Source organism: Pinus tabuliformis, chromosome 6, assembly GCF_031772625.1.
Source record: "Pinus tabuliformis cultivar Carrire ecotype Pingquan chromosome 6, CPIR1, whole genome shotgun sequence".
Lineage (NCBI taxonomy): Eukaryota > Viridiplantae > Streptophyta > Pinopsida > Pinales > Pinaceae > Pinus > Pinus tabuliformis.
Genome location: NC_142292.1, coordinates 1,443,413,246 through 1,443,420,688, shown reverse-complemented (window position 1 = coordinate 1,443,420,688; position 7,443 = coordinate 1,443,413,246).

The window sequence follows — 7,443 nt, the reverse complement described above, 5'->3', positions numbered from 1 at the left end:
CTTGATCCCATGAATTAACAATCTTCTGGACCAACTCAAGGGGGTGGGGGGGGAATATTTCAGCAAGATCGACTTGAAGTCTGGATATCACCAGGTACCAATCGAACCCTCTGATGTGTGGAAGACTTCCTTCAAAGCCAAGGAGGGCATTTATGAATGGTTGGTTATGCCTTTCGGGTTGACGAATGCTTCTGCAACCTTCATGAGGCTAATGGATGACATATTGTGGCCATACACCAACTCATTTGTAGTGGTATACTTGGATGACATCCTGATCTTTAGCCAGATTTGGGAAGAGAACCTCCACGACATTCGACAGGTTCTCCAAACACTGCGGCAACACAAGTTGTGTGCCAATTTGGATAAATGCACTTTTGGCATGACCCAAGTTCAGTATATGGGATACATTATTGATTAAGAGGGGGTTCATGTGGATCCGGCCAGAATCCAAGTCATTCGAGATTGGCCAGCCCCAACCACTCTGACAGAGCTTTGTATCTTTCTGTGTCTTGTCAATTTCTACTGTAGGTTCATGTTGGGGTTCTCTCATATCACTTAGTCCTTGAGTCAAGTCACCAAGGGAGGAGCGAAAGAAAAATTCTTTTCGTCTGAATCTCAACAAAAGGCGTTTGCAGAGTTAAAATGTCGCCTCTTATCTACACTAGTGCTCACATTACCATACTTGCAACAACCATTTGAGATCAGGACAGATACCTCAGACTATGCTATTAGGACAATCCTTACTCAATAGGGTCATCTAGTGGCATATCATAGCGAGACACTTTCAGACATAGTCCGGAAGTATCCCACTTATGACAAAGAGATGTATTCCATTGTGCAGGCCTGCCAACAATGGAAGCATTACATTTTGGGGAATGAAATGGTCATCCACACAGACCACCAACCCCTGCAGTTCATACAGATGCAAGGGAAGTTGCAAAATGATCGCCATCAGAAGTAGTCCACATACCTGCAACAGTTCCATTTGAATATTAAGTAGAAAAAGGGTAGCACCAATAATGTTGCAGACTGTCTCAGCTGACCACCGATCATGGCATTAACCACCGTGCTCAACTCTTATGGGCGCGAGACTTCTAATTGGCCACTTCTCTACAAAAACAACCCAGAATTTGGCCACACATACCAAACACTCTTAGAGGGTCAACAAGTTCCATATTTTCACCTCCAAGATGCACTATTATGCCACCTAGGACACCTTTGTGTTCCTTCAAGCGAGCGTGCCAACATGATTTGGGAAGCGCACTATAGTCGGTTTGTTGGGAATTTCAGGGTCAAGAATACAGTGGTAGTAATGCAGAATTATTTCTATTGGTCAAATCTTTGATAGGATGTTGGGAAGTACATCATATCCTACACTGCCTACGCCATTGCCAATCCGACCATCAAGAAGCAAGGCCTCTATACTTCGCTGCCTACCCCTAGTCGACCTTGGGAATTCATCTCCATGGATTACATGTCGGGCCTTCCTTCTACTAAGCAGGGAAACGACTTTTTTTTTGTGGTCATCAATAGATTCTCAAAGATGGCCATTATGGCGGCCTACAAAAAGAATATCACAGCAGAAGTCACTACTAAACTCTTCTTTGAACGAGTGTGGGTACACTTTGGGATACCACAGTCTATCATCTCATATCGAGACAACAGGTTCCTCAGTACATTTTGGTTCAGTCTTTGATCGATGTTGGACACCAAGCTCACTAAGTCCACAGCTTTCCATCCCCAAACTGATGGTTGGATAAAGGTCGTCAACAGGATGATCGTACACATTATGCGTATGTAAAACTCAAAGCATCCACACACATAGGATGAGAGCCTCCCCTATGTACAGCACAACTATAATCGAACTCTCCACAGCTCAACTGGCCACAACCCTTTTAAGGTGGGCTTGGGTTTCCAGCCACTATGTCCCATTAATGTGGTCATACCATTTGCAGCTACTCAGGAAGATCTAGCTCATGTCCAATCCGAAGTCGACAAGGAAAACAAATTCATTGATCACATTCAGCACATCTGCTAGCAAGTACATGACACTCTGGAGAAATCAAATGCCAAGTACAAGCAGTGACATGATCAACATCGGGTGCCACACAACTTTCAGGTGGGCGACAAACTCTGGTTGCATTTGCAAAAGGAATGCCATACCGCAGCCTATCGGAAACTCAGACCACTCCAATATGGTCTTTACACCATTACCAAGGTTGTGAGATACAATGCATTTGATCTCAGCATTCCCCCATTCCTTGGCCTGCGCCCAGTGTTCAATGTGGACCGCCTTCGACCATACTTCCCACCATTGTTGGACACATCAGACATTGTAGAATAGGTCACAGGTACAAAGTTAAATCCAGACTACATGGAACAAGCCATAACTGATCAGATCATGGACACACGAATCAAGAATACCCAACAACAAAGGATCCAACTATATCGAGTTGTCAAAGAAGGCCAACTCCTTCACCAGGGTAAGTGGCTCACCAGGGACCAAGTTCAACAGAAGTTTCCTCATCTCATGGAGGAACTCAACACAATGGCGATCATTGCTTCCTAAGGGGGGAGCAATGATCCAGGTGGATATTGGTGGCCACCCACCTATTCCACTTGAACCCCCAACATTATTTCTTTTAGTTTTTCAGTTTCCTTAATTGTAGAACAGATTAATATTTTTTGCAGTTTTTCGGGTCCTAAACTTTTGAATCCATTTTGAGGCCCTAAATGACGTTTTTTTGGGAAAACTGAGACCAACCAATGTTGGCCACTCAAAATTTGTATTCCTTGGATAGATATTTATAACGAGGTATTGTGCACATCAAACGGAGATCGTATGCCAAGTTACGACCCCGAGAAGTTGATGTACCAATTTACCCAAACGGAACCCATAGTTTTGGTGCTTCATCTCCTAGGGTTATGTTTTTGGATGTTAGGGTTTTTCATTGTTTCTCAATAATGCCTCCAAGCCTCATTATAAGACATTTCAAAGGCATGTAGCCACCATATCTCTTCTTAGATATAAGCTACCGTCGCTCGAGCTAGTTTATTTCCATTTTGTATGTAAGCATATTTCAGTTCTTTAATATTAATTAAATGAAGTTTTATTTCTGTTGCATCTCTGTGTTTCTGGTTATATCTGTAATTTGTTGTGTTCCTGTTTAAATTCGGATCAAGACCCCTTCAGGGATCGAATGGAGGATTTGATTGCAAAATGGGACATGTTTGATGCAATTCCAAAATTTGGAAAATATACATGGAAGAACCTCAGATCGAGGGATAATCACATAGTTTCTCATTTGGACAAGTATTTAATCCACATTAATTGGCTTCTGAAAGGGTTGGATTGCCTCTCCACAATTAAAAAACCCAAGGTGAATCGGATCATCGCCCGATTATGTTGCAATTAGAGAAGTTTGAAAATTTTGACCTAATTCCCTTTCGTTATAATCCTGCTGGGATCCAAGAGGATAGGGTTGTGGATCTAATCGCACAAGCTTGGAACTCTCTAGTGCAAGGATCATCAACATTTGTTTGGGAAACCAAACTTCGAAACATCAAGAAATCTCTTAGGAAATGGTTAAAGGAGTCATATCAATTCCTTTTCATAAGAGGAAAAACCTAGTAAAACAACTAGACGATCATCACAGATTAACTAAGGAGATACCTATTGAAGGCTAGCATTGAAGAAAGGAGAGGGAGTTGACACGAAACATATTTTTAATAAGTAGATAAGAGGAAGAGCTATGGTGTCTTAAATCGAGAAGTTTGTGGATAAAAGCAAAGAATTTGAACACCACATTCTTCCACAAGCAGGCAAAGGCTAGAGAATCAAGAAATAGAGTCAAGGAAATAACTCTGGAAGGAAAGCACAGAGTTACCTCCTTTAAGGAAATAAAACATGAGGCATTCATCCATTTTCACTCCTTATACAGGGCTGATCAAATCTCTTTGGAACAAGCACGAGTTCCTTTGAGTTGTTCCCAATGTTATCTCGCCCTCCTCTAATCTAGATCTCATCAAGAATATTGAAGAGGAAGAAAATTTTGAGGCAATCTAGACCTTGATCCAGATAAGGCACCAGGCCCCGATGGATTCATCATCAGCTTCTTTCGATCCTTTTGGGCCATGATCAAAAGAGACCTGCTTCAGATGTTGAATAACTCCCAAGTGAAAAAGAAATTGGGAGGAGAAAAAGAATCCTCCTTTATTTCCCTCATTCCAAAAGGAATCAAATCCAACCAATTTCTCTTTCTTCCAAACTATCTCTCTATGCAATGCGGCATATAAAATTATAATAAAAATTATAGCCAATCGGTTGGAAAAATTGCTTCCAACATAGTTACCGATCAAATGGAAACTATTACCTCAAAATGGGTACTCTAGCCCAAAAACCCCCAAAAAACATGAAAAACAACCCAAAAATTAAAATTGTGTATCCCAAAACAATGTTTTTTTTGGGTAAATTTTCAACATTATTTTTAAATGGAAGTAAAAACCACCTTTTTTTTTGCAAAATGGATGAAAAATGCCCTTAAAAATAAGTGTTGATTTTAGAATAACAAAAAAAAAAAAAGTTATAATTTTGACATTTTTTAGTAATGGAATTAAAGATAAAATATTCGGACATTGAAAAACTGTAAAATTCCAACAATTCTCGGACATGATGTTAAAGATAAAATATCATATCTCAAATCCTGATAATTCCAACGATTTCCATCCATGTTGTTAAAGATAAAATATCTTGACTCTAAAAAACCCTGAAATTGTAGTTGTTTTCAACCATAACATTAAAGATCAAATATATTGACTTAGAAAACATTAAAATCTTGACAATTTTTCAACAATGCAATTAAAACCAAAGTTTTGACTACAAAAAAATCTCAAGTTTTCAAAATATTTCAAGCATGACATTATGGAAAAATTTTATGACAAAAAATTTTAAAAATGAACACACAAGAGTAATTTATTCTTTAAATGCTTAATATATAGCAATTTTAAAATCTTAGCGTGCGACAACTCGATACATCGCAACAAAAATTTAAAAATCAACCATCAAATTGACACGCGATGTAGGTGAACTAGACCCATTGTAATGAAAAACTAGACCCGTTGTAAGGAAAACTTAAAGACCAACCATGAAATTGATACATTGTGAGAGAAAACTCGATTCATTATAACGAAAATTTTAAAATCAACTATGAGATTGCCCATGATGGGATCGGGTTGCTAGACGAGCATCGACACGGACCCTTTAGAAAAAAAAAAAACAAAACAAAACAAAACAAAAAACAAAAAAAAAAACAAAAAAACAAAAAACAAAAACAAAAAAAACAAAAACAAAAACAAAAACAAAAAACAAAATAAAAAACAAAAAACAAAATAAAAAACAAAACAAAACAAAATAAAAAAAAATAAATGTATAAAGGAATAAAAATGAAAAATATAAAACAAAACAAAACTTCAAATACTGATTAAAAAAAAAAAAAAAAAAAAAAACAAAAATAATACAAAAGAAAATAAAAAATTTAATATTGATAAAAACACACACACAAAAAAATAAATAAATAAATTCAAATATTAAAAAAAATAAATATTATAAAAAATTAAAAACAGTAAAAAAAAAACACAAAAAATAATACAAGAGACACCAAAAATTCAAATATATAATAAAAAACAAAAACAAAAGCAAACAACAACATTTTAAAAAAAGACAAAAAAAAAATAAAATAAAATAAAATAAATGTATGTAAAATATAAAATAAATTTAACTTATAAATATTATATATATATATATATATATATATATATATATATATATATATAATTAAAAACAAAATAAAAATAACATAAACAAAACAAAACAAAAAAAATTAAATTAAAAAAATAAAAACTAAAAAATTAAATTAAATTAAAAAATCAATTAATTTAAATATTTTTAATTTTTTGTATTTTTGTATTTTTCATTTTTTTCAATTTTTTTAATATAATTTTTATGATTTTTTTTAGTTTTTTAATTTAATTTTTTTAAATTTCAACACTTAATTTCTTTTTCAAAAAAAATTATAATTTTGTTTATTTTTATTATTATTATTATTATTATTTGGTTGTATTTTTTTAACCGTGTTTTTTTTTAATTTTCAAATTTTTTCTTTAAATTATATGTTTTGTTGAATTTTTTTATCTATTTATTTTTTAGTTTTTAGTTTTTTTGTCATGTTTTTTAAAAAAAAATTATGTTTTTTTATCAACATGAAAATCACAAGCATTTAAAAAAATATCCACACTTGATATATTAAAAAATTTAAAGTGTAAAAAATAAGTCGTCTAAACAAAAAGGGTTGATGTTGCATGAACACTTTTTAAAATCAAGATGAAAATCACTAACATTTAAAAAAAAATGTTGTTCATACTTGATGATACATAAAAATTTAAAGTATCAAAAATAAACTCTTTAAAAAAAATGTGTTGAAACTGCATCAACACTTTTCAAAATCAAGATGAAAATCACTAACGTTTTTAAAAAAATGTTCATACATAATACATAAGAAAATTTAAAATACCAAAAATATGCTAAAAAAAAAGATGTATTCTGCTTCACCACTTTTCAAAATCATGTGATTTTTTGCTACCTCAAAAAAACGGGTGCTAGGGCATTGTAACTATGTTTTCCCTCCTCCACTTTGAAAACCAAGGGGGTTTTATGTCGCAAAGGAATATTCTGGACAATATTGTTTTGGTGCAGTAGGCTATTCACTCCAGCGAAAGCGCAGATGAAGAAGGAATGGCCATCAAGCTAGACATGGCCAACGCTTTAGACTGGATAAATCATTTCTTTTGTTCTTGAAAAAATAGGGTTATGTCATGTTTTTATTCAGTGGATCAAAACTTGTATTGGAGCTCCTTGGATATCACCACTTGTAAATAGTAAGCCATCCCCCTTCTCCTCAGCTTCAAGAGGTTTGAGGCAGGGTTGTCCTCTTTCACCCCAGTTGTATATAATCATGGCAAAAAGTCTCAACAAAAACCTGGAGCCAGCAAGGCAAAAAGGGAAACTTTTGGTTGTGTATAGCACGAAACGTCGAAGAGATCAATCATTCATAATTTGGGGATAACACCCTCCTGCTTGATGGCGCCTCTCGAATCATATGCTCTCGATTCAAAAATACCCTAGACTCCTATTTGTTGCTATCAGGTGGGTTAGTCAATAAGCAGAAAACTCAATTACTTGTGGAATTTGTCTGAGTCTACTTTGCAATAAATATCTCAAGTTATGGGTTTCCTCATAGCCAGAGATTGGAAATCATTCACCTATCTGGGCATTCACATCTCTTTAAGCTGGTCAAGTGGAGAAGAATAGGAACCAATACTCCAGAAGTTTAAAAAATGAATTCTATAATGAGAAACACAATGGCTAAATGTGGCTGGAAAATTGTT